Consider the following 12,841-nt stretch of genomic DNA (forward strand, 5'->3'; position numbering starts at 1 on the left):
GAGTATTAAAATGTTAGATCGATTGAAATTGAATCATGAATGTGAGATGAGAAGCATAGGTGAAGATGTCATATGTGTATGTGTGAATTCGGTTGAATTATAAGTTAAATTTAAAGCTTGATAAATTGCTCTTAATAATTCCGGATAAGTTACTTAGTTAAGCTTGTTAAATTTGCTCTTAATATTTCCGGGTAAGTTACGTAGTTAAGCTTGTTAAATTTGCTCTTAATATTTCTGGATAAGTTACTTAGTTAATTGATACTAGGTTAATGGTGTGTGTATAAATTAATATAAACTTTGTATATGTACTAAAGGTTGTAGATGAATTCGGCCTTGGGAGAAATTTTGGTATAAAATGCTTGAGTGTTAACAGGTTATTGCTTTAATGACCGAATGTGTCAATGGCTAATGCATGGTCTAGTTGATCAATATGTGTTAAAAGGGAAATGTTAAATAAATTGTATTAAATTGCTTAATGTGATTGAAAATGTGTATGACCATTTTATATTTGAGCTAAAAGTAGCTATATGGCCTATTAAGTTTCTTGTCATTTTCGGCCATAAGCTAGCATGATGGGACTTTAATAAGTTAAATTTTGTTTAAATTAGCTCAAGAGCATAGAGAACCAAGGTTGGACAAGCGAAAAGAGAAAGTAGTTGAATAACCGATTCGAGACTGTTCGAATATATTCGAGGTAAGTTTTAAGTAGTTAAATATAAATAATATTCGATAATGACATGACAGATTATGAGAATTAAGTATTACTTGTCATATATGTATATGGCCGAATGGAAACTATAATGGAAGTAAAATGTGATATGCTTTTATGATCAAATGATAATGTTAGATGAATATGAGTAAGATGTTATGTGTAAACTATCAAATGATAAATGTGAGTGATGAAATGAAATAAAAGTGAATAAAATGTAGGATGATATATTCTAATGATGCTTGTACCTAATTTGGTGTGATTGTGTTATATGAAACTTGTTGAATTGAATATCATACAGTACTATTCAGGCCTTTGAGCCTAGTAGGCTATAATGCCGGTGATATACTATTCGGGCCTTTGAGCCTAGCAGGCTATAATGCCGGTGATATACTATTCGGGCCTTTGAGCCTAGCAGGCTATAATGTCAGTGATATACTATTCGGGACTTCGAGCCTAGCAGGCTATAATGCCATTGAAATGATATCGAGCTTCGAGCCTAGTAGGTGAAATGCTGGTGAATGAATTCGGGTTTAAAACCTAGCAGGATGAAAGCCAGTGGTTTGATAAAAGTCTAAAATTAAGATACCTCGTGTTAGAACAACAAATGAATATGTTCAGTACGATAAGTTGGCCAGGTACGTATTATGTACTTATATGTGAGTATGATTTGAATTGAATCATAAGTGTATAATGTGATACATATGTGAATAAATGTTATATCTATATTTATGATCATGATATATTCGGTCAAGGTCTGAAAGCATGCGAAAATGTTCGATTTATTTATGCCATATGAATTCAGCTTAAGTGAAATTAGAATGCTAATTGTGCATTATGTGCTTACGTATATTCGGCCAAATGGTAATATATCTAGAAAATAACCTCTTGAGAAATTGAATAATTGATGTATAATTGAGTTTATTTGTTGCATTGCTTAAAACTTACTAAGCTTATGAAAGCTTACTCCGTTTGTTATGTTTCTCTGTTTTATAGATTGTTGATTTCAATCACCTGCTCGGGGAGGGGAATGTCAGCAACTCATCACACTATCTGTCATTTTGGTACTACTATGTTTTGAAAGCTAGTATGACATGTATAGAATAGACTTAAATGAATGATATTTTGGAATGTTTTTGTATATAAGCCATGGGAATATGGCATCTTTTGAATGTTTGTATAAAGTTTTTGAATGCATATACATTTTAATGTCCTTATATTAATGTGATTGTACAAATGTGGTATTTTGGGTTGGTAACACTTCATAACCCATTCCGGCGACGGATACGGGTTATAGGGGTATTACACTATAAATAACCCTAAAGGAGGAAGAAAGGGACACGCAGAGAGAGGGAGGCAGGGAACTGCTCAAGGGAAGCTGATTGATCCATCTCAGAAGCCGGATTTATCATCAAGACTGAAGATCTCCCCTCAATTTCCCTTCAAGAGTTTTGGGTTTTCTTTATATTTTGTATTCATTATTCTTCTAAGATGTTTCCCTTTTTAGTTATGAGCTAAATCCTCTAAATACCTAAGGGGAATGAAACCTAAGACGAATCTTGTTATTATTTTCTGAATTGTATGATAAATATTTGGCTTGTTCTTAATTATGTGTTCTTAATTCTTGTTTTGATATTCTAGGATATTGATTCAAGTTAAGCTCTTATTCAGAGGAGGAATAGACCCTGTCTAAGAGTACAATTGTCATAATTAATCGAAGTTGATTGCGTGCCTAGAGATAGGGTGACAAATTTTGTCGAATTAGGGTGAAACCTAATAAGGGTATCCATAGATCGAGTTAATGCAACCCTAGGGTGTTAATTAGAGAAAAGTCTCAATTATTCAATCTAGGGATTAAACGTTATTAGTCTTGAATAGGGATAATAACATAACTTAGGGATCTCTACGAAACAAGTTAAATGAATAAATCGTCCGATTCGGAGTCAGAATAACAAGTGAAGTTTAGGTGGATTCTTCCTTAGGTATTGTCTTAATTCAATCGTTTTCCAAAAGTAATCCCCCAATTCTATTTTCTATGAATTCTTAGTTTAGTTAATTACTTAGTTAAAACAAACCCCCTTATTCTTAGGCTAGATAATAAAAAGACAGTCATTACTAGTACTTTTAGTTCCTTTGGGTTCGACAATCCTGTCTTGCTAAAACTATACTACTGTTCGACAGGTACACTTGCCTACATCGTGATAATAGTTAGTTTCAAGAACAATTCTTTATAAATATTTAAAACCTGTCACACAAAAATCGTGATCAAGTTTTTGGCGCCGTTGCCGGGGAACTAAGATATTAGGAACGCTCAATTTTTATTACTTTAGCCATTTATTTTTCTTGCAAGTTAATTCTATTTTATTTTTATTATTATTTATTAATTTACTTTTTCTTTCTCTTGGCAGGTTTTTTATAGTTTATGACTAGAAGAAACTCGTCAGGAACACTACTTTTTGACAAAGTCGATCGTACAGTTCGAAGAAACCAAAGAGAAATAAGGCAAAGCTTAATATACACAGAGAATGAGCAAGAGGACGATATTCAAACCCCAACCAAGGAGATGGCTGAAAACCAAGGAAATTTGCTACCTCTTACAATTACTGTTAATCAAAATCCTGCTCCGCACACTATGTATGATTATGCTAAACCTTCTTTAATAGGAACTGAATCGAGCATAGTTAGACCTGCTATAGCTGCAAATACTTTTGAACTGAAACCTAACACAATTCAAATGATACAGCAATTCGTTCAGTTTGATGGTTTACAGGACGAGGATCCCAACGCTCACTTGGCAAAATTTCTAGAATTTTGCGATACATTTAAAATCAATGGCGTTTCTGATGATGCCATACATCTTCGATTGTTTCCCTTTTCATTAAGGAATAAGGCTAAACAGTGGTTGAACTCGTTACCATGAGGGTCAATCACTACTTGGGAACAAATGACCGAAAATTTTTTATTAAAATATTTTCCACTGGCTAAAACAACCAAATTACGTAATGATATCTCTTCTTTTGTACAGCTGGATTTAGAAACACTCTACGATGCATGGGAGAGATACAAGGACCTTTTGAGAAGGTGCCCTCACCATGGGTTACTGCTTTGGCTACAGGTTCAAACGTTCCATAATGGCTTGGATCTTTCGACTCAGCAAATAGTTGACGTAGCTGCTGGCGGAACCATTAACAACAAAACACCTGAAGAGGCTTACGAATTTATTGAAGAGATGTCACTGAATAACTATCAGTGGCAAGTCATGAGGACTAAGCCAACTAAAACAGCAGGCGTTTATAAAGTCGATTCGGTTACTATGCTGTCAAACCAGGTAGAACTTCTAAATAAAAAGATTGATGGTTTACTTGGTTCTACTCAGGTACATCCAGTAATGAGGTGCGAGTTGAATGGAGGAGGAGCATGCACAGAGTGTCAACCCTTCAACCCTAGCATCAAGGAGGAACAAGTCCAATATATGGGTAACAATAACTCTAGATTCCAAAATAACCCATATAGTAACACTTATAATGTAGGTTGGAGGAACCATCCCAATTTCTCATGGGGCGGTCAAGGAAATCAAAGACCACAACATCCTTCGGGTTTTCAACAACAACCCTATCAACAGGAAAAGAAATCGAACCTTGAAGAGATGCTGTCTACATTTATCTCGATGTCAAAAACCCATTTCCAGAACGTCAAGACAGCACTTAAAAATCAAAAAGCATCGATCCAAGGGCTTGAAACTCAGATAGGCCAGCTGTCTAAACTAATCTCTAAATGACCACAAGGTAGCTTGCCAAGTAATAATAAACCCAACCCAAGGGAACAGCTCAACGCAATTAATGTTCAAGATGAAGAAGGAGTCGTTGAGCCTGAGCCAGAACCGAGGCAAGAAACTATGGTAAGCAGAGATCAAGGTGAGGTCGGTCATTATAAAAACAAATCAGTGAATGTCGAATATAAACCTCGTGTGCCATACCTGAATGCGACAAGGAAAGACTGCTCAGATGAAGAATTTGGTAAATTTCTTAAACTCTTAAAAAAATTACACATTAACTTACCGCTAATTGAAGTTCTATCACAGATGCCAAACTCAATGAAATTTTTAAAGGAGCTTTTAGCAAATAAGCGGAAGTTGGACGAGGCGTCTCATGTGGAGCTAAACGTAGTTTGCTCAACTATTCTGCAGAATAAGCTACCCAACAAATTAAAAGATCCAGGGAGTTTTACAATTCCTTGCTTAATTGGTAGTTTAGATGTTAATAATGCATTAGCTGATTTAGGGGCTAGTATTAACGTCATGTCCTACAAAATGTTCAAATAATTAGGTCTTGGGAAACCCGAACAGACTAGGATGACCATTCAATTAGCAGATAGAACTATAAGGTTTCCTAGGGGTATTATTGAAGATGTGCTAGTTAAAACTGATAAATTTATATTTCCCGTTGACTTTATTATTCTAGACATAGAGGAGGATAGCAACACTCCTTTGATTTTAGGAAGACCCTTTTTGGCAACTACTAAAACAATTATTAATGTTGGCACAAGTGAGCTCACACTTCGTGTGGGAGACGAAACAATCACCCTTCAAGCTCGCAATTCTGGCAACACATCGGAAATTGAAGGTGATCGTCTAAACCATTCTACTAAAACTGACAATATGGTGCAACCTACCTTATAGGAAATGAGTCTAAAGGAAGTACATGAGCCATTCTCAAGCAATAGTAGAGGACCTATTCATGAAGATCGAAGGCTACAAATTGAGGATCTAGATGAATGGAGAACGCATAAATCGAGAAAACATGATAAACCAAAACTATGCCAGAACGAGCTCAATACCTTCCCAAATCAACTTAAGGTTGGAGATAAAGTGTTATTAGACGCTGCAGAGCCTCGCATTGTCACTACCGAGCCGAATGAAGAAGTCCCTCTTACGGTACTTAGCATTTTCCCATTCGGTACAATCGAGGTAAGTCATCCCCAGTTCGGCACTTTTAAGGTAAATAACACCCGTCTAAAACCTTATTTTGATAAGATGGATAGCAGGAATGAGGAGTATAAACTCCTCGAACCACTATGACCATTCAATGGAGAGGTAAGTCGAGCTTAGACTATAAATAAGCGCTTCTTGGGAGGCAACCCAAGCACTAATAACATTACTTTCTTTAAATTTTAGTTTTTAAAACCTAACATACTAACCAAATCATTGAAGACAGGCTTTTTAGAACCACACGGTCAGGCACACGGACGTACCGTAAGCAGTGCACATGCCACGGGATGCAACACGGCCGTGTGAAAATAGGGCAAAAATTTCTTTCCCAACATAGGATGCGATAAGTAGCCACGGCAGTGGGCAAAACTGCCAAAATAACATGGGCATATAACATGCCCGTGTTTGGAAACCATGGGTAAACCTGTCAATTTAACACGGGCGTAGGCCTACATACACGGGCGTGGGAGAAGTGAACGGAGATCGACACGGCCGTGCCACATGGCTGTGTAAACCAATGTGCCTAAATTCAAAAATTATGACATGCACGGGCTGAGCCTAGAAGCACACGGGCGTGTCCCACGGCCGTGTGCTCCAATTTCCATACAAACACCTTTTATTTATATTATTTCATTTTTATCTCTATATTTTCTTTTGATTTCCTTTTAATACTATTTCATCCTTAGTTTTTACAATTTTTTATTCTTCGGCTATTTTATTACGAGTAATTATCCTTCAGTGTACCTCTTAACGAGTTCCTGATCTTATCATAGTCAGAAAGAGCTCCAAAGCTCATCCTCGCATAGGAACTAAAAACTCCACCGAGAAAGGATCCTCCTCTACCCTCATGCCGATTATTCTCCAAAACTCCAGTTCAAGGAAATTCATTCATCACTCAAGAAGTTTCACTTCTCTCCCTATCTTATTTTTATATTCTTTTCTAATATATCTATCTTTGTACATTGAGGACAATGTACATCTTAAGTGTCGGGGTATATTCATTTCACTATCAGAAAAATCTATAACACCCCAAACCCGGCCCGGACGTTATGGCCGAATCTGGCGTGTTACATTGAAGTGTTTTAGCGAAAACCTTGTTTTCATTGAAAACCCTTCCTTGAAAAAAAATATGAAACCTTAGTAAACTTATTAAACTCTCTTTTCAATCACAAAAACCTGTTTATAACATATGATTTTATGAAAACCTGTCATTTTGAAATTTAGTTGCGGAAACGTAGTTTATAAAAAAAAAACTATGGTTCAAAAAATCCATCTTCAACTTCTCGTAATTACAATGCATAAAAATAATAATCCAAATAATAAAAAAAGGAAGCCTTATTACATTTCGGTCCGAAAAGTACTTAATAAAATAAAGAATTTATATGCTTTTAAAAGAGAAACAAGTCTAAGTTGTCTTGCTAGCTGGCCACCCATAGCCCCTCCGAACACCGAATCTTCTACTGAGCATCACCTGAAAATAAAATAAAAGAGGGGGTAAGTTTTCGCAAACTCTGTATGTACAACCCTCGACGAGTAACAAGCATTCAATAATCACCATACATCAAACATGCAATGCAATGCAGTGCAATACCATCCCAATATTCTATCCTCTACACACCAACTCCGTCCCTCGATACACATCATGTGGGGATGTAAATATCGACCCACAAAACCGATACACATCCATGGTAGCCCGGTTGTAGAACTACCTTCATTTATACATTGGGATTAAAAGCCATTGGTGGATCCATAGTTGTCAAGCAACCATGCGATCCTCATATACTTCCTCCGTTCCATAATTCCCAGCCTATATGCAACCTAATCAGAATATCATATGCGTCCAGTAGATATGCATGTAACATCCATAACACTTACATTCAACACTTAGGGGTAATTTGGTCATTTTCACCCTTACAGGCATATTGGTAATTTTTCCTTTATTACAGTTTTCACTTACCTTGGCCCGTTAACAAATCCCGTAAGCTAAGATGAATGAATACTATGCACCAGGTAGGATTCCAGAGAAGAGGAGGTGGGTCATTAAGACCGCTTAAGTACTAAGCTCTCCCTAGATCCAATCCTAGACATGCATATACTCGTTGCCACACCTTACCCCTATGAATTGTCCACGGTCTCAACAATTTAATTAAGTTTTATGTAGTCATATACTAAACCCAAAACCCCTACATACACGCATATGGTCCACTAGGCCCAATCTCATTTATATGGCCTATCCGGCCTAATTCACGTTCATATGGCCCATCAGCCCCAATTCACATTCATATGGCCCATTAGGCCCAATCTCATTTATATGGTCCATCCGAACCAAATCACATTATATTCATGCTCACATACGAATTTCTATCACATAGCATCAATGATCAATTTTTGGCCTATTATTGGCCCAATAGCCCATCGGGCCCATTAAGCCTATTTTGGCCCGGTTGGCCAATTCACAACTCGAGTCCATGGAGTCGACCATGGGCCTCAGATAACCTATCGCTTTTCTCATCATGAGTGTTTACACACTCGCAAGACTACCGTAGCCAAACTTTCAGCTTTTCGACATTTCGGCTTTTCGGCATTTCGGCTTTTGTCGATCTACTTGTGTGTGCAGTGTATGTACACACTTGGTAAGTAAGCATGCTGCGATTCCCTTAGTCACCAACCTACAAATGATATCACCCTTCAATTGATCGTATGCTTAATACATATTTTACCCAAAAACCGAAACCTCACCTTAACCTTACCTTGAACACCAATCCCTAATAGCTTTTCCTTGATCACGTACTCCCTAGATCTGCGTTAATCTTACTCATTAAAATTAAATACTTGGGGAATAGTATCCAACATAATTCACCGCCTTATCTCACTAAAGATCATTCGGCTAACCTTAGCCAATAAGAGAGGAATACTTACCAAAATCGCAAAACACCTAAAGAGCAATTCGGCAGAGAGCTAAAACCCGAGATCTGATATTAATTCCCTACCAAAGTTGATTAGAAAGAGTGAGGGAGGGAAGTAATCGGTATTAACAGTACTAGCCAAAAAAGAGATAAGGTACTTACACCAAAAGAAGTAATCAGCCCAAGGGAGATTCAGCTTTTCGGCTTCCAAACTAATATGGTGAATAAGGTTTTTTTGGTACAAATTAAAGAAGAAGGGTAGAAGAAGGAATCGATTAACCCAAAGGGTAAATTAAAAGAGATCTGAGGAGAGAAAGAATGTCAAAAGAATCAGCTAGCAAAGATGGAAAAGCCAATCAACAAAAAAAAATGAAGAATTTGGTATTAGCCTAGGATCCCAAACTCAGCACATATTTATAGCCTCTAGCCAAATTGCCTGACCCTCAATTCCCAATTCAGCTCCATCACTTCTCCCTTCTCATCTCCTCGTTTTTCTCCCTGATAACTTCCCAGTCTATTATCTAAATTTTCTCTTCTAAACACTCCCCTTAGAGTCCATCTTCACGCCACTTCCAACCTTTTAGAAGGCCAAAATTAAACATTTAAAAATACTAAGCTAGGATTTGAACCTCGGGTCTCCTTGCTAGCCACTAACGCCACCTCCCTACACCCTAAGTGGCGTCACTTAGCCACTCATCCACAAGGCTTTTTGATGCCATTTTCTCCTATCTTTATTTAAAAGCCCAACTACTCCCAACCCTAATTCTTTTAATAATTAAATTAAAATTTCTCCACCATAAAACTCGAACCCAGAACTTCTCCAACAAACCTAAACACTTCAAATTCCTTAAACCCTTAAAGGAAACATGTCTTTTGTCATTTTCTTGCTCACTTAAAAATTTTATGAAACCCAAAGCCTAAAGCCCAATTCATTTAGGCCCAAAATTCGGGGCGTTACAAAATCCTTGAATGATTGTCTTGTTCTCTTAAAAAGCTCTCATATTGTGTTTAGATAAATTTTGATTGATTTATGATTTTTATTGATATATCTTAAATTAAAACATAGGCATTTATGCATTGATTGTTTAAACTTTAAGACATTAGGGAATCAAGCATGATAAGTTGATTTTTAAGAATTTAAAATTTTAAGTTGTTTCCCCAAGTTTAGGTATTATCTTGAATTGAAATCCACAAGTTTAAGCATCAAAAATCCATAATTTTTGTGAGATCTTGAACCTTTAGAGCATCTATTATTCTTTCATGCTCACTTTCATTATGAGTACGTCAGTATTGAATTGTTATTTTAGAACTTGCTTATTATGCATGTCAAGACCACACTATTTGATTTGATATGTCAAAATGAGAAAGGCACTTAGGATTAACCCATTCATGCCATGAAAAGCCTACCTACATGATTAACCCTTAGTAAACCCCGTTGAGCTAACAAGCTATATCTTGTATTACCCTTAATATTAACCCTTAACCCATTATTATTGAAATCCCCTAAATTAAATTTGATCCCTATTTTTGTCGAGATTTGAATTGAAATAGTTGCTTAGCTATGTCTTGTTCTTAATAGTTAGTCTATGTTGTTTGACTTGTTCTTAAAAAAAAAATGTGTATACACATTAGTAGTAATCTTTTGTTTTTGAGGTTAAGTATTTAAATTCCATATTCTAAAAAGAAGCTCTATTTTATGCAAGTGATGATTAAATCTTTTTCTAGTTAAGTGATTTTTCAATTCAATCTCGATTCTAACCATTTCTTTCAGCTTGTGACCACACCCCCTAACCAAAGCCACGTTACAACCCTCTAAAGACCTTTTGATTGATGTATCATCTCAATTTATAGTGGTGGAGATTTGATTTTCATGCAAGCCTATGGTAATAACTTTTCATATTGACTGATGAGTGCTACTTTCATTGTCCTTAAACACTTTGAGTGATTTGAGTGAATCTTTAGTGGGGATGTTAAACTTCGTAAGATTTTGAATCGAGGTAACCACTTAGATAAGGGGAGATGCCTAAGTTTTGCATGATTAAATACTCAACTTGGAATGTTTGAAGCTCTAATGTTCTTTTAGTTGAATTCTCAATGTACGACTACTTATGAATTAGTTTGAGATATTTTCAATAGAGATTATAAGTTGAGAAGAATTTATTTTGATTATGAGTTGAGAATTTTGCTTGAGGACAAGCAAATGCTTAAGTGTAGGGTATTTGATAAACTGTAATTTATACATATTTTTACCCCATGCTTAACGCATTTTATGGATGATTTTTCCTTAAAATTGGTGAATTTGATGCTTCTAATGCCTTAATTTCATGTTTTATACTTAGGAGAGCATAGGAGAGTGAAAGGAACGAGAAATGGGCCAAAAGTGGAGAAAATGGCCAAAGTACGAAATCAACATGGCCTAGACTTCCTCACACGGGCAGACCACACTGCTGTGTCAATTTGCCAGAATCGAAGCACGACTCACACGGTAGAACACACGCTCGTGCCATTCTAACAGGTTCGAGCATGGCCTGAAGTAATCGCACACGAGCGTGTCACACGGGCGTGTCCCTGGCAAGCCCAAGTTGAGTCCAATTCAGAAAAGGCTAATTTTGAGGGTTCTTAGGCATTCCAAAGCCTATAAATACACCCTAGAGGAGGAAGAAAGGGACACGCAAAGAGAGGGAGGCAGGGAACTACTCAAGGGAAGCCGATTGATCCATCTAAGAAGCTGGATTCATCATCAAGACTGAAGATCTCCCCTCAATTTCCCTTCAGGAGTTTTGGGTTTTCTTTATGTTTTGTATTCATTATTCTTCTGAGATGTTTTCCTTTTTAGTTATGAACTAAATCCCCTAAATACCTAAGGGGAATGAAACCTAAGACGAATCTTGTTATTATTTTCTGAATTGTATGATAAATATTTGGCTTGTTCTTAATTATGTGTTCTTAATTCTTGTTTTGATATTCCAGGATATTGATTCAAGTTAAGCTCTTATTCAGAGGAGGAATAGACCCTATCTAAGAGTACAAATGCCATAATTAATCGGAGTTGATTGCGCGCCTAGAGATAAGGTGACAAGATTTTGCCGGATTAGGGTGAAACCTAATAAAGGGATCCATATATCGAGTTAATGCAACCCTAGGGTGTTAATTAGAGAAAAGTCTCAATTATTCAATCCAGGGATTAGACGTTATTAGTCTTGAATAAGGATAATAACATAACTTATGGATCTCTACAAAACAAGTTAAATGAATAAATCGTTCGATTTAGAGTTAGAATAACAAGTGAAGTCTAGGTGGATTCTTCCTTAGGTATTGTCTTAATTCAATCGTTTTCCAAAAGTAATCCCCCAATTCTATTTTCTGTGAATTATTAGTTTAGTTAATTACTTAGTTAAAACAAACCCTCTTATTCTTAGGCTAGATAATAAAAAGGCAGTCATTACTAGTACTATTAGTTCCTTTGGATTCGACAATCCGGTCTTGCTAAAACTATACTACTGTTCGACAGGTACACTTGCCTACATCGTGATAATAGTTAGTTTTAAGAACGATTCTTTATAACTATTTAAAACCTGTCACACAAAAATCGCGATCATTCATATTTTCATATATTTCATTAATTTAATAAATAATTACTTAGGTTTAAGAACAATTTTAAGTAAAAATGTGATAAATGACATAAGAAAAATCCTATATATTTTTTCGTTTACAAGTACCAATGATGGTACATTGGTTAGGCACTTAGGATGGTTGATTTAACACTTTTTGAGCTTGTTTAATGTCATTTTTAATAGGTCTTTTGGCTGGTAAATGGATTTACTTAGAGTCCAAGTAAGCTTGACATGGTAAACTTGTCATTTAAGGCTCATTTAGATCCACCCGACTTGAGACATGGGCATATGACTCAATTGTGTGAGACACACAGCTTGACGACATGACCATGTGTCATCTGATGAATTCTTTAGGGTGCAAGTCAGTGAGTTACAGGACGTAACACACGGCCTGACACACGGGCGTGTGGGGTAACTTAGAGAGTTGCACGAGTGATGACACGGGATGGGACACGGCCCTGTGTCCCTAGTTCGATTGTTACATGGCCTAAGACACTGGCGTGTGTCTTAGCCTTATGAGGCACACGACAGTGTGACCATTATTTTGCAAATTTTGCATCTTTTTCCTAAACTTTCTAAACTATTTCAAATTGGTCCCAAATTGTTTCTAGGCTATTTTTAGGGC

General features: G+C 36.4%; 1 non-coding gene across 1 annotated transcript; it reads right to left on the minus strand.

The window, feature by feature from the left end:
• Window positions 1-3,701: 3,701 nt before the first annotated feature.
• Window positions 3,702-3,808, minus strand: LOC128296111 (small nucleolar RNA R71). Its single transcript, XR_008286659.1, has one exon. It is a non-coding gene; the product is annotated as a small nucleolar RNA R71 (small nucleolar RNA).
• Window positions 3,809-12,841: the final 9,033 nt, after the last annotated feature.

Source organism: Gossypium arboreum, chromosome 7 (assembly GCF_025698485.1).
Source record: "Gossypium arboreum isolate Shixiya-1 chromosome 7, ASM2569848v2, whole genome shotgun sequence".
Taxonomy (NCBI): domain Eukaryota; kingdom Viridiplantae; phylum Streptophyta; class Magnoliopsida; order Malvales; family Malvaceae; genus Gossypium; species Gossypium arboreum.